The following is a 16343-nucleotide window of genomic DNA, read 5'->3' as shown; positions in this document are numbered from 1 at the left end:
TCATAGTCGCATTACCCAGAGCACATGGCAATACTTTGTCCTGTGCAATGGAGTGCACAACGCACGACCAAAGCAATAGGCAAAATATTGGCATGTGTGATGGGCGTGCGATGCACGACCTATAGTACAAGGTCAGTTTATGCCGAATATAAATAAGGCAGTAATGAATTTTGAAACCTAGTTTTCGCCATTGGGTAAGGAGGAGCTCGTGATACGATCCGGCTTGTAGAAGACACGGAATCAAACAACAAATACGCGGAAATAAAAGATAGAGTAGAAATCAAAGATGAGAAGTGAAGAAATTAGGATGAGAATAGAGGGATAAAAGCAAGACCCCATTGGTAAAGGAATTCTAGGCAAATTTGGATATATGAAATCCAAACCTCCTAATCTATTCCTACTAACGAACCTATACTATTTGAATTCAATTATGAGTTAATCAAATGAATCCACAAATGAACAACTCTAATATGAAATCAATGTAAAAGGGTTCAATAAATTATCACTAATCACTAGATTAGCACTACACTAATTCTACCAAACAATTATCACTCATTTAGAGTATTTATCTCAACATCAAAAAATTAAAGAATGAAAATAGCCTAAGGCAAGCTTATTTAGTTTTCTTTATTACAACAAAGGGTCAAAAGTGGCCTTTACACGAATAACCCAACATGGACCCTTCTTCACTTGAATTGCAATCCTGGCCTCGAATTTGGACTTCTATCCATGAATTGTATTCCTAGCCATGAATTGCACTCGTTAGCCATGAATTGCACTTCTAGCCATGTTTGCACTTCTAGCCACTTTGTGTGGCTTGGCCTTCATCTTCAATTCCCTTCCAAGCAATCATCCACACCTTTGTGGCTTGCTCTTCAATGGCTCCAAAGGCCCCATCATTCTCATCCAAGGGCGTGTGGTATGGCAATGCACACCCAAAACTCTAGCACAGGTTTTAGCCTTCATAATCGTCCATGAGCTTTCTAGGATCATATCATCCTCTCATTCTTCAAAAGGATTCGTCCTCTAATCCGAACCTTGCAAAAACCAAGGGAAGACATACGAAAATATGGTCCTCATAGCATGAGGGTTAGCACAAAAGACAATAACTTTATTCTCATGCCAATGATGTGCAAACTTATGGTACAACCACAAGTCAATGTTTACTAAGAACAAAATCTCCACACATGAGGCATCAAAAAATTGATTCCTCCGAATATCATGAAACAAGTATATGGTAGGGAAACTAATGGATTTAAAATACGAAGCAAGTAAGACTACATTGGTCCTATCAAGCATTGAGAGAAAGTGATGCTTATTATTCAAACAAGAGTGCTGTCATGGGCGGATTTCCAGCCATGCCCCATGACCCCTTGGGCGCGCCCCATGGCGCCATGGCAAGCCTCTCAGCGCCTAGCGCCATGGACGGCCCCGTGGTCTCGGACGCCCCAAGTGACAAGGTTGCTTCTGCCTATGTCACCCCATCTATGCCCCTCGCGCGCGCTCCTGCGCTGGCCGCGCCCCAACGCGTGCCCAGCGCCCAGTGTCAATGCAGCCCTGCTACAGTGCCAGCGCTCAGCGCCCAGTGCGCGCGCGCATAGTGCCCTGTGCGCATGACAGTGCCCCGACCGAGGGTGCACATGGACCTGCTCTAGTTAGGTTTCCTTTTTGTTGTAATTATAGAGTAGTTTACTTTATGTATTTTGATTGTGTTTCTCTAGCAAGTCTATGTCTAGTTCTATGACTTGGGTTTTTATTTTTAAAGCATTATTAGGGGGGATCAAGCAATCAAAACTTTCAAGCAAGCAATCAATTCTCTGTACTGGTCTCTCCCCCTCGACACCGCTTGCTTTCTTTGTAATAGCTTTCATTAATGCAAACAACTATTTTCTCAATTCACTTTCCTGTTCTCTCAATTGCTCTTGACATTGGTTTTCCCGCACGGCACTGACAGTCTCGTCTAGCGTGCGGAGGGGACCCCGGTTGGCGGACAGTAACCTTGGAATCATCGGTTGCTTAGCCTTACGTCGCCCTTCCAAGAAGTCTCAGGAAGGCGCCGCGTAACAGTTGGTATCAGAGCTTAGGCTCGATATCGGACGAGGGAACACGTTGCTATTGTTATCATTTTCTGACCATGGTGAACCATGGAGATCGCCTCTTGATTTTGGAAACTGCGGTTAATAGATTTCGACCCGTGACCGAAAGGGTGGAGGACCTGGACCGCAGGATGTGGCAGGCCGAACAAGACATTGTGAATATAGCTACTGACACGGATGCAGCCGCGCGGACGGCTGCCATCCAAAGAGATGAGGACCTCGCCCAGAGGACTCAGAAGGCAGACAGACTGACTGCCATGCAAGGAGCCATCGACGACTTGACCAATCAGCTCAATGTTGTCAACGCTGCCTTACAAGGCCTACTCCGAGGAGGAGGCAATCCTATTGGGGGCGCGACACCCATTGTCGCAACAACCCCGAAGCTCAAGATTCCTGAACCAAAACCCTATCAGGGCGCTCGAAATGCCAAAGAGGTGGAAAACTTCATCTTTGACATTGAGCAATACTTCAACGCTGTGGGAGAATTGGAGGAGTCCAGGAAGGTAGCAACTGCTGCCATGTATCTACACGGTGATGCCAAACTCTGGTGGCGGGTGAAATACGAAGCCATTAAGGCGGGTGAGGACGCTCTTGAGACATGGGAAGAACTAAAAGCAGCCATTCGCTTACAGTTCTTCCCCGAGAACGTCGAGTATAATGCACGAAGGAAACTTCGCGAACTCAGGCAAACGAAGTCAGTTCGAGAGTATGTTCGCGAGTTTTCTGCCCTCATGCTGAACATAAGGGACATGGGTGACAAGGACAAGCTTTTTACGTTCATGGAAGGCTTGAAACCCTATGCCCGCATGGAAATACAAAGACAAAGGGTTGACTCTTTGCCCAAAGCTATCCAAGCTGCGGAGTGCCTCAGCGACTACCAAGTGGATACTCGAAAGGATAGACCTCAACCACCAGGCCGTGGGGGATTCAAAGGAGGCCAATCCTACAATACTGGCCCCAGGTGGGGGAGATCGGAGTGCAGCCAAATCTAAAGGTTCCTCCTCAGGCAGCAATAGTGCTGCGTCTCACAATAATGATCGGGGGCGGAGGCCTCCGCCCCCCACAGGATGTCATACTTGTGGCGGACCACATTGGAACAAGGAGTGCCCGCAGGCACAGATGAACGTCCATCAAATTTTGGATGATGGGACGGACGATGATGAGGATGATGCGGATCAAACAGAACCAATAGGTGCCTTCAATGCACTTGTTTGTTCCATTTCCAATACCGTAGGGGGTACCAGTGCCGGCATATGCAAAAAGAGAGACCCAAGCTCAACTGCCAAGAAGGGAAAGACAAAGGCAGGCAAGGGGCCTCCTCCCAAAAGGGAGAAGACCCTGATGTTTGTTGACTTGAGAGTAAATGGCAAGCCTATTAAGGCCATGATAGACACAGGTGCTACGCACAACTATCTGGCCACCACAGAAGTAGAACGCCTTGGCCTGGTTGTTGGAAAAGGTAAGGGTCGTGTCAAAGCTATCAACTCACCGCCCCAATTGGTAGGTGGAATAGCCAAAGGAGTGCCGGTAAAGATGGGCCCTTACGAAGGCAAGTTCGACTTGCGGGTAGTGATCATTGACGACTTCGACTTGATAGTGGGGTTGGAATTCATGAGACAAACTAACATCATTCCTATACCCTATGCGGATGTGCTTCTGATGATGGGAGAAAACGGGGCCAAACCCTGCATTGTCCCCTGCACAACCATAAAGATGGCTTCAGGAAATATCTCTGCATTGCAGCTGAAGAAGGGGGTCCAGCGACAAGAACCCACGTTCCTAGCTACCCTCTGCGTCGAAGAGATTGAGCGTTATTCGGGTCCCATTCCAATGCCCGTGAAGGAGCTCATGAAGGAGTTTGAGGATGTCATGTCGCAAGACATGCCGAAGCGACTCCCGCCTAGGCGGACGGTCGATCATGAAATTGAATTGGTGCCGGGTGCGAAGCCACCTGCCCGAGCACCCTACAGAATGTCACAACCCGAACTCACCGAGCTTCGGAGACAGTTGACGGAGATGCTGGACACGGGGATCGCTGTGCCCTCCAAATCGCCTTATGGGTCACCTGTGCTATTCCAAAAGAAACAAGACGGTACTCTAAGGCTCTGTGTTGACTATCGGGCCCTCAACAAGATCACCGTGAAGAACAAGTACCCCATACCACTAATGGCGGACTTGTTTGATAGACTGGGCAGCGCCACAGTGTTCACCAAAATAGACCTGAAGACAGGTTATTGGCAAGTCCGCATTGCTGAAGGAGACGAGTCCAAGACGACATGTGTGACAAGATATGGCTCGTTCGACTTCCTAGTCATGCCGTTCGGTTTGACCAATGCTCCGGCCACGTTTTGCACGCTAATGAACCAGGTCTTCCGAGAATACATTGATGAATTTGTGGTGGTATACCTGGACGACATTGTGGTGTACAGCAAAACGTTGGACGAACACCTGGAGCACCTGAGGAAAGTCCTAACTCGGTTGCGAGAGCATGAATTGTACGTAAAGCTGTCCAAATGATCCTTTGCCCAAAAACAGATTGACTTCCTCAGGCATGTTGTGGAAGAAGGTCGCATCAAGATGGACCAACAAAAGATCAAGGCTGTCACAGATTGGCCGCCACCCAAGGATATCCATGCCTTGCGGGCGTTCCTTGGCCTATGCAATTTTTATCGACGGTTCGTCAAGAACTACTCCCTCATTGCATTACCACTGATAGAGCTCCTCAAGAAGATCACACCTTGGGACTGGTCGCCAAAGAGAACAGACGTCTTCAACTCACTAAAAGCGGCTATGTCTAGTAGTCCTGTTTTGGCCTTGCCCGACTTGACCAAACCATTCGAAGTGCAGACGGATGCCTCTGATTACGCCTTGGGCGGAGTTTTACTACAAGAGGGGCACCCAGTAGCATATGAGAGTCGAAAGTTGAAGGACGCGGAATGGCACTATGCGGCCCATGAGAAAGAATTATTGGTTGTCGTCCACTGCTTGCGCCTTTGGAGGCACTATCTTCTCGGGTGTCCGTTTGTGGTGAAGACGGACAACACAGCTATCAGTCATTTCATGACCCAGCCAAAACTGAATGGCCGCCAGGCCAGATGGCAGGAACTTCTGGCAGAATTTCACTTCAACCTGGAATATCGAGGCGGGAAGACCAACCATGTTGCGGATGCACTAAGTCGAAGGGCTGATCTAGCGTCGGTATGCCTACTCGCCACCCTTAGGGGGAGTGAGGTGGCTACCACCATAAAAGATCAAATCCAGGATCTTCTCACCAAGGACCCTTATGCACAATATTTGGTTGACTTAGCAGGTCAAGGAAAAACTCGCCAGTTCTACATGGAGGACGGGTTCCTGAAGGCAAAGGGGAACCGTCTTTATGTCCCTAAAGGAGGAGATCTGCGGAGGACTCTCCTGATGGAATGTCACGATACTCTATGAGCGGGCCACCCAGGAGAAGAACGTACCATGGCACTGCTACGCCGTGCATATTATTGGCCCCAGATGGCAGATGATGTCGCTCAGTATGTGAAAACTTGCCTAGTATGCCAGAAAGACAAGTCTGACCGCTTAACACAAGCGGGCCTGTTGGAGCCATTACCTGTCCCAAAGAGGCCTTGGGAAAGCGTCTCATTGGATTTCATCACCGGTTTGCCCAAGGTTGGAGACCTCACGACTATCTTGGTCGTGGTTGATCGGTTCTCTAAGTATGCCACTTTTATTGCAGCACCCAAGTATATATCAGCAGAGGAAACAGCTCGACTCTTCTTCACCCATGTTGTCAAATATTGGGGTCTGCCCAAGGATATTGTTAGTGATCGCGACTCTCGCTTCACCAGCAACTTTTGGACCCAGCTCTTCAAGTGCTTAGGGTCTAAACTGAGTCACAGCTCGAGTTTTCACCCGCAATCCGATGGTCAGACGGAGCGGTTCAATGGCATGTTGGAGGAATATCTGCGGCACTTTGTTACCGGCTCGCAGAAGAATTGGGTGAAGCTATTGGATGCGGCCCAATTGTGTTTCAATTCACAAAAGAGCTCCAGCACAAACAAGAGCGCTTTCAAAATTGTTACCGGGCAGCAACCGCTACTCCCACACACTGTGAATGCCCCAAATATGGCCAAATCTCCACGAGCAGCTAGCTTCTCGAAAGAATGGAAGCAGAACTTAGAGATAGTGCGGAGCTATCTAGTCAAGGCACAAAAGCGGATGAAGAGACATGCCGATCAGAATCGTCGCTTTGTGGAATATCAGGTTGGAGACAAGGTGATGGTGAAGATCCCAAAGAGATACCTATTTGCAGGGGTCCATGACCCCCGCCTATTACAAAAATACATTGGACCTCTGTCCATTGAGAGGCGCATCGGGAAGGTAGCATACCGGGTGGCTACCCCAGCATGGTGGAAGATTCATCCTGTGTTCCCTGTCAGTCTTTTGAAGCCTTTTCGAGAAGACACAGACGATCCTTCACGCAGCCATCTCACAATACCCAGTATTCGAGGCCCATAAGCAACGGGGAAAAGGGTGGTAGAAGCCATCCTCAACGATCGAGTCATACATGCCTCAAGAAAAGATCACCAGGAGTTCCTGGTGAAATGGCTGGGATGTGATGCCGAAGAAAATACATGGGAGAGGGGCACCAGCCTCAAAGCCTACAAGCACCTGATCGATGACTATCTTACAAGCAAGGCGCCGGGGACGTCGCCAACTCAGGTGAGGGAGAATGTCATGGGCGGCTTTCCAGCCATGCCCCATGACCCCTTGGGCGCGCCCCATGGCGCCATGGCAAGCCTCTCGGCGCCTAGCGCCATGGACGGCCCCGTGGTCTCGGATGCCCCAAGTGACAAGGTTGCTTCTGCCTATGTCACCCCATCTATGCCCCTCGCGCGCGCTCCTGCGCTGGCCGCGCCCCAACGCGTGCCCAGCGCCTAGTATCAATGCAGCCCTGCTACAGTGCCAGCGCTCAGCGCCCAGTGCGCGCGCGCATAGTGCCCTGCGTGCATGACAGTGCCCCGACCGAGGGTGCACATGGACCTGCTCTAGTTAGGTTTCCTTTTTGTTGTAATTATAGAGTAGTTTACTTTATGTATTTTGATTGTGTTTCTCTAGCAAGTCTATGTCTAGTTCTATGACTTGGGTTTTTATTTTTAAAGCATTATTAGGGGGGATCAAGCAATCAAAACTTTCAAGCAAGCAATCAATTCTCTGTACTAGTGTCTCTCCCCCTCGACACCGCTTGCTTTCTTTGTAATAGATTTCATTAATGCAAACAACTATTTTCTCAATTCACTTTCCTGTTCTCTCAATTTCTCTTGACATTGGTTTTCCCGCACGGCACTGACAGTCTCGTCTAGCGTGCGGAGGGGACCCCGGTTGGCGGACAGTAACCTTGGAATCATCGGTTGCTTAGCCTTACGTCGCCCTTCCAAGAAGTCTCAGGAAGGCGCCGCGTACAGTACTCATGCAAGTTTAAGACATCACAGGGTCAAAAGGGAAGAATACCTACACATCTTGGTCAAGACAACAACGATATACCTCAATAAGACCTCTCTCAACACAAGATGTACCTTCAACACAAGCATAAGTGTCATCATAAGCAAACAAGTAGTAAGGAAAGGTTTCTCCTAAAACAACTTCATCTATGGTGCCTTCACATGTAGTATTACGAGAAGGTTTAAGAACACAATCAAGCATACTACTAGACTTTTGGGGACACAAGGAAGAAGTACCAATTTGTATATAAACATCACCTTCCTTTTCAAAGCAATCCTTCCCCACAAAAATAGTATAATTCCCCAAGGGAAAATCTCCATCAAAGGAAAGAGTGTCATCATCCCATAGTGGATTTCCAAACACCTTGTAGTCTTCAAAAATGACTACACTTTCAACATTACAATACGTTCCACTAGGCACTTCATTTTCAATACCCATGTTATAATCAAATAAGACATTATCTTTAAATAGGAAACAATCGCTACATGATGAGGATTCAAAACAAGTGAATTTACCTCATAAAGATAAACATCATTTTTCAAAGCACTTTACGTTTTATGACTATCTACATGACACACAACACTATCATAGCCTTGAGCCTCATCAAATGTTAATAAGGTAAGATCAAGGTAGGGGTGGGCATAAATATCGAAAATAAAAACCAGACTGAACCGAATTTTAAAAAATTGAACCGAACCGAATTAGTTTGGTGTGGTGTTAGGCGTCTACTTTCAAAAAACCGAAATTAAAAAAATTGAACCGAAACACAGAAGAATCAAACGCCCACCCCTAGTTTGCAAGACCATTGCTGCCTGTTATACAAATATTTCATGTTTCATAAGTATTCATTATCATCAAACATTACAAACAGAATTGTAAGCGTGATGTTCCAGAAATTTCATTTTAATCTTGGTTGTCTGCAACTTCATTTTGTAAAATGATTTTCAAGGAAACTGATGCATTAAATTTCCATGCCATAATTGTATGGAATAGAAACTATTGTGCAATTCAGGGGCGTCTTATTAAAGAAAAGTTACTATTTCTCATCTTGTAAACTCACAATTCAACACTAATATGTGACATGAACTTCATGCACGCTAAAATCTATGAACATATGTATATTTTTTTATGCAGTGTCTTGTTGGTGCTTAAGCTAGAAAAACCGAACTAGAAAAACCAAAATCGAACCGAACTTTAAAAAACCGAATCGAACCGAATTAGTTTGGTGCGGTGTTTGGCGTCCACTTTCAAAAAACCGAAATTAAAAAATCGAACCGAAATTTGAGAAAACCGAACCAATGAACCGAATGCCCACCCCTAGATTAAGGGTCTCATCTTCATATGTATCAAATGAGGGTGGTGTGTCATATTCATAATATTCCACATTATCAACTAGTTCAAGATCATCACTAATTTGAGGTTCATTAAGCATATAACAAAATTCCTCAAATAGTGGATTAGCATTACAAACAAGTTGATCAACACAAGTACCCATACTAATTGGACCCAAATTGATCTTGCTAGAAGAATCAATTCGGTCATCGCTGGGATCAACTAGTGTGTGAGCTATCATATCACATGACAATGTACTAACATTCAATTCACAAGTGTCAACACTAGGTGGACACAAATTGACCTCACAAGAAGATTCAATTCGGTCATAGGATCAACTAGTGTTGGAACACCCCTATCAACCACATTGTCAATATTCACCAAAGACCAATTAAGCTCAATACATGGTAAAGAATCATTAAGCTCAATGCATGATAATCTATCTTTCATACTCAAATCGGCATCAAGATCACTCAAAGAAGTAGGAGTATTAGGATAAGCTTCTTTACCTCGATGTGCATTCAAAGGATCTTCTTTACCTTGAGCTACCAATGGTAAGCTCACTTGACCAATTGGAGGGATGGTCTTGGCCTCCATTCTTTCTTTCTTTCTTTCAAGCATGGCAATTCTTCACGTGAAGACTTCTTTAGTAATTTATCTCCTTGAGTACCTACAAAAGAGTCTTCACAACAAGATGAAGAAGTAAAAGGGTAAGAATGATGTTGTGACAACTCCGTCACGTCACTCCGCACAATTTTTTTTTTTTTCGCTCTAGAGTAGTCACATGGCTCTCCCTTACTCCTCTCAATTTTGTATCTCTCATGTTCTTCAGAGAGGGAATGAGCTCGCAAAATACCCTTTGAAGGGTTAGGATGGCCCTTCACGTCAATCTTCCATTTGGTTGCACAAGGAACGTCTTTCTTTCCTCCTAGCCTTTTCGGAATGTGCTTGGTGTCCTTTTTATTTCCATGTGGATTGACAAAGCGACACCTCCAAAATTCTTTAAGGCACTCTAAGTCTCAATTGGGTTTCCTCTTTCTCATGCTCTCATTGCTTTATAAGAATCCCTTTGAGGGCGCTAGAAACTAGCTCCACTTTCTCCTTTTCCAAGTAGTGGTAACATTCAAAAATCTCATCCAACTTGTGTTCGCATTCGAAGTAAGCTTCTTCATTAAATTTTGGACTCAAGTTTGGCCACACTCCACATTGGAATTTTGCACATTTGCAATGAATATGTTCTCTCTTTCTTGCACAAGTTAAGCCATGCACGCCTCGATACTACAAGGAGGCAATGCCAAATTCCTTAACTTAAACATTGTACCTGCAAAACTAGCAAACAACATTAGTAGTTAAAGCTCCTCATGTCACTCGTATTTACACTCAAAGCTTACCACTCAACTTAGTGGTTCTTCCAAAGTTGGTAAAGAACCTCTTATACCAAATCAATTCACAAGGTTGTTAAACTTTGTGGAAGAATGGATTCTTGTTTAATGAATGACGGACGACCCAAAACAAACGGACAAGAGTCAATAAACTTGCAACAAAGTTAAAACGAAAAGCTTGAAAGAATTGGTACGAAAAAAATACAGACTAAAAAACTAGTTAACAACCAAGTAAGGATCAATTACTAGTTGTCAATTAGCTAGGAGAATCAAAGAAATGAGATAAGATATAGACAAATCTTGGCCGAACACTTAGGAAAAATTTGGGAAGTTTTTGGGCCAACAATTAGAAAATTCAGAGCTGCTTGCAGCATTTTATTAAAACTCATGTAACGTTTTCTACAAAGCTCCGATTGACAAACGACTTGTTGATTTGGAAAGTAAACTCGATGAACTTCAATTTAGATAGGTTATGGGTCTCATAACTCTTTATACACACGAAGATATATCCCCCTAAAGTCGGGCCAAAATCTTCCAATACTTAGAAAAAATTTCTGAGTGTTGAAAAAAAAAACTCTCTAAATTTGGGTCCCATGCGTCCATCAGGTGCGACTGGGCGTGCATCAGGCGCGTCGCTGACATGGCTGCTGATGTGGAATTTTTATTTTTTTAAAAAAAATTCGGGTTGAATTTTTTACTAATTTTTTTTGGAGACTTTTCTTGGGCCCACACAATCACTTTTCAATCCTTTGGATTGAAGACTTTTGGATCAAACACTCCCTTTTGCCTTCTTCTTCAAGATGAAGGTATGAAGCTCTTTATGAACACCAAGAGCACCCAAAACCAATTCTATGCCCAAATCAACTTGTTTTTCTCTTAAATTTCTTAAATTTCGGATCTTAGTCCTCCTTGACTAGGAGAACAAAACCCAATAAAAATTATCTCCAAATAAACTCCAAATCACTAAACCCACTTTGTGTTCTTCAAGCTTTGAAGATCTTTCAATTGGTGGAATCTTCAAAAATCCTCATAACAACTTCAAACTTCGGATTTGGGGGTTTTCCACTTCAACAAACTCAATTATAACCTCAAATCCCACAAAGAACAAAAAAATTTAGGGATTTTGATCTTCAGTTTTTTTTGAAACTTTTTTTTTTCTAAAACCAAGGATTGATGATTGTAGAAACAACACTCTAGCCTAAGCTCTAATACCAAATTATACGATCCGGCTTGTGAAAGACATGGAATCAAACAACAAATACGCGGAAACAAAAGATAGAATAGAAATAAGAAATGAGAAGTGAAGAAACTGGAATTAGAATAGAGGAATAAAAGCAAAACCCAATTAGTCAAGAATTATAGGCAAATTTGGATATATGAAATCCAAACCCTCCTAATCGATTCCTACTAACGAATCTATACTATTTGAATTCAATTAAGAGTTAATCAAATGAATCCACAAATGAACAACTCTAATATGAAATCAATGGAAAAGAGTTCAATAGCCAACAATGGAATCCACCATAATTAACTATCACTAATCATTAGACTAGCACTACACTAATTCTACAAAACAAACTATCACTCATTTAGAGTATTTATCTCAACATCAAAAAACTGAAGAATGAAAATATCCCAAGGCAAGCCTATATAGTTTTCCTTATTACAACAAAGGGCCAAAAGTGGCCTTTGCACAAATAACCCAACATAGACCCTTCTTCACTTGAATTGCAATCCTAGCCTTGAATTTGCACTCCTATCCATGAATTGTACTCCTAGCCATAAATTGCACTCCTTAGCCATGAATTTCACTTCTAGCCATGTTTGCACTTCTAGCCACTTTATGTGGCTTGGCCTTCATCTTCAATTCCTTTCTAAGCAATTATTTACACCCTTGTGACTTGCCCTTCAATGGCCTCCAAAGGCCCCATCTTTCTCATCCAATGGCATGTGGTATGGGAATGCACACCCAAAACACTAGCATGGGATTTAGCCTTCATAACCGTCCATAAGCTTTCTAGGATCATATCAGCTCGTGAGTGGAAATTTACCGGTATACTTACAATGCCCCCATGATGCTTTCACACTATCGAGTTTACTTTTTCCTGTGTGTTAAAGTACTACTATCATATTTGAGTAGAGATCTTGCTTGATTAGATGATTTGTTTGTGTCTCGACTCCATTGGAGAAAGTCCTTTATTGTTGATAGGGTCTATCCGGACTGTTTGATCACCATTCAGGATGTAGATACCTATTTGGAGCTTATGCTACTAAATATGGTGGATTTGGACATCATAGGATGTATGGAATGGTTGGCTTCGTGTCATGGGACACTTGATTGCCACAACAATACCTTGACAATTATTATTTTGAGAGAGCCTAGTGTTACTTAGAGTGGTGTAATGCCAATCCTAAAGGTAAAACCATATCCTACATGAAGGCTTAGAGGATGATTAGTAAGGGATTTTTAGGATACATTATCAAGTTCATGGCGTTCGGGCAGTGGATGCTATAATTGATCATGTCTGGATTGGTTGTTAGTTTAAAGACATATTCCTAGAAAATTTACCAATTTAACACTGATGCAAGAGATTAGGTTTTGTATAGATAGCTTACTGATACTCAACCTATCTTTAGTCCCCCATATCATATGGCATTTGTGGAGCTAAACGAGTTAAGGAGCAAATTCAGGACTTGCTTAACATAGGCTTTATCTGGCCTAACATTTCACTTTAGGGTATGTTGATGTTGTTTGTGAAGAAGAAAGATGGTTATGTATACATGTGCATTGATTATAAACAGATAACACGGTAACAATTATCCTTTGTCTCGCATTGATGACTTGTTCGACCAATTGCAATGTGCGGTTTGTTTTTCTAAGATTGACCTAAGGTAAAGATTTCACTAGTTGAGAATCAAGAAAAAAAGAGATCTCAAAGGCTACATTTTGTACTAGCTATGGTCAATATGATTCTTTGGTCATGTCTTTTAGGCTTATAAATTTCCTGGTATTTAAACCATATCTTGATACCTCAGTGGTTGTGTTTATGTCATGCCCCGAACCATGGCCTGGGTGTAACACGACACTCGGTGCATGACTGCATGTAACCGAGTAAACCACATAGCTTGTTGAATCAACATGGGGCATGAACTGAATGCGGAATTTAACTTTAAAGCATAGATAGTCTGAATAACATGAGTTATCATAATACTAATGAAAATATTATTTAAACATGATGCGAAAATAATCTAAAAATCTAATAAATGCTGAGCCAGTACTGGCTATATGACTCTGAACATCTGACATGACATAACTGACTATTCTATGAAACCTCTGACATGAGTGACTGCTAAATTGTTTACCGGGCCAAGGTCCCCGGCATACCATAACCTGTAAAACTAACATGAAATATAAATACTGACTAAACACCAAGTGAAATGGGGCTGACCAAAAAGCTGATACGAGCAGTGTCCTAACGAGCTAATCCGTCATCCTGTAAATCTGCATCGTGAAATGCAGGCCCCCAGACAAATAAAAAGGGATGTCAGTGCATTTGAATTGAATTGGTATGTAAAGCAACTAAATGAAATAATCATGACACATAGAAATAATAGAACTGAAACTGTAACTGTAAGCTGAACATGAACATGAGTATCATCTGACATGAGTGTGTGTGTGTGTGTATAAAAAAACATGAGTAAAAGCATTTTTAGTTGGGAGAGAATTAATATAACCGACCACATGATTCACCACGTCAGTACGTGGAGTCTGGTACCTGGCCCGACCAGCAGAGCAATCTCATACCTTGCTAGGGGTATGAGACATAAATATGACATGAAAGGATCTAATCAATAAAACCTGAAGGAATCATCCTAACTGGGCAGAGAGATCATTATCCTATGGTGGCAAGCGTAGTTTCAAGCTATCTGAGCTTTCTCGATAAACTATACAACTCCCAAAAAGATGAACATGAAAATAGGTGGCATCTGAGCCCATGGTTTTCTTAAACACAATTTGTAGACATGAATTGTAAGTATAATATTACATGAATATATAATTACATAATATACTTGTATGAAAACATGGAGACATGTAGAATTTTCATGAAAATAAACATAATAGTTCATATCTTGCATGTAAGAACCCATGAAATGCAAAGTATGGGCGTTCATGGTTACAAACATATTTTGAATAACCAAAATATAATATCAAGAGTACAGTAACGAATTATCAATACAAATACGGTATATCATGGTACATGAGCTTAGGGTTATTATAAACATGTCTAGAAACCTAGTTTTGGTGAACTTTCGTATAATCATGGATTAATATGGCATTGAGAAGAACAATGATGTTCCCACACGTGGATAGAAACCCTACATACCTTAATTGCTCTAAAAACTTGAGAAAAGTCTGAATCTTTAGAGAAGAATTCCAAAATCTTGAATCTTGAACCTTAAGATGAGTTTTCTTGAAACCCTAGGTTGTTAACATAGGATTTCACTTAGAATTCATATATAATAATTAAAATTCACTTGGGAATACATGGGAGGGACTTATCTTGATGTATGAGGATGAGGAGAAAAGAGAAAATTCGTGCTAGGGTTTGAAGAAATGAAGAATGGATTGAAAAATCACAAAAAACGCACTTAAAGAGGTTGCAGGGATCGCACGTCAAAGAAGATGTTTTGCATGCCCAGCAGTGTGCACGTGCACGCAATGGACCTCGCTTCGTTGCCCGTCTGTGCGAGACATGGCCTTAGGACATGTAATGACGTTATTATGTTTTTACCATTTTTGCCCCTGTTTACTCATCCCCGAGCCTTGTTAGTACTATTTTAACCAGCGGGGGCCGGTGCCACCGACATCGTTTTGGGTTTTAGAATGACTTTTAGAAATTCAGCCTTAAAGCGAAAACCATTTGACTCGAAGTTGACTTTTGGGTAAACATGCCTGTAATCGAATTCCTACAGTTCCATTAGCTTCTTAGGGTGAGTTATGACTTAGTGGTGTCATTGGTTTGGTTCCCAAAGGGATCAAGTGTGATTTGGGTCATTGGTTAAGAAACTGGTTAAGTTAGAATTGGAGTTGACCACGGTCATTATCGGGTCAAGATGATCCCATGTCGATGTTTTGAAAGTTGCAATAAGTTTGTATGATGATTTTGGACATGTCCATAAAGTTTGGTTAGATTTCGATGAGTTTTGGATAAGTTTGGACTGTATGGTGATTGTTTTCGATTTTGACGTCGATTAGAACATAAATGGTACCATATTGAGCAAACAACCTTTGATTTGTGTTTCGACTAAACCATTATATCCGTATCGTAATTTCGGAACCATAGCAACTGAAATCATCAAGTTTTGACATCGTATGAGGGATTTATGGTCATTTTACTAAGAATTGGGTTGCTAGATTTTTCAGATTAATTACGAAATTGCCACTAAATTCGTATTTAAAAATCTACATTATTCCAAATATTGAAACAAACATATCTCCTTCATTATAAGGTAAAATGGAGTGATTCAAAAGCCTAACTCGACTGGAATTTCACAAGGAATCTATGGAGGCATCAAAAACGAGTTTTGAGATCGTTTGGCACCAGAAACGAGGCAGAACAGCTGGGTGTTTTTGCTATTTAATGTTGTTTGAATTTCTCTCATCTTGAAAGCTTGAGTTTGGGAGAATTCAAGGATGTTCTTCAAGTTTCTTCCATGGGGTAAGGTCTAAACCACAATCTAAGTATTTTCCTTGATTCATTCACTTGGTTTAAGCTTTAATCCATGATTTCTAAAGTACGAAATTGGGATTTTCATGAAAGAGGGTTTAATGGGTCTTCTTGAGAAGTTCATAAAATTGGTTAGACTTCCTAAGTTTCTTTAAATGATGAAATCGATTGGGTTTTTACTAGGTTATGATGTATCTAAGGTTGTTAATCATATAACTTCCATTATTGGGAGTTTGGCTTTAAGAGTTAGGGTTTATACCCAAAATTGGGAGTTTGGCTTGGATTTCGAAATTGGATGAATCCTTGAGTTAATT

The sequence above is a fragment of the Lycium barbarum genome, chromosome 4, assembly GCF_019175385.1.
Source record: "Lycium barbarum isolate Lr01 chromosome 4, ASM1917538v2, whole genome shotgun sequence".
Classification (NCBI taxonomy): Eukaryota; Viridiplantae; Streptophyta; class Magnoliopsida; order Solanales; family Solanaceae; genus Lycium; species Lycium barbarum.
This window is presented reverse-complemented; position numbering follows the sequence as displayed.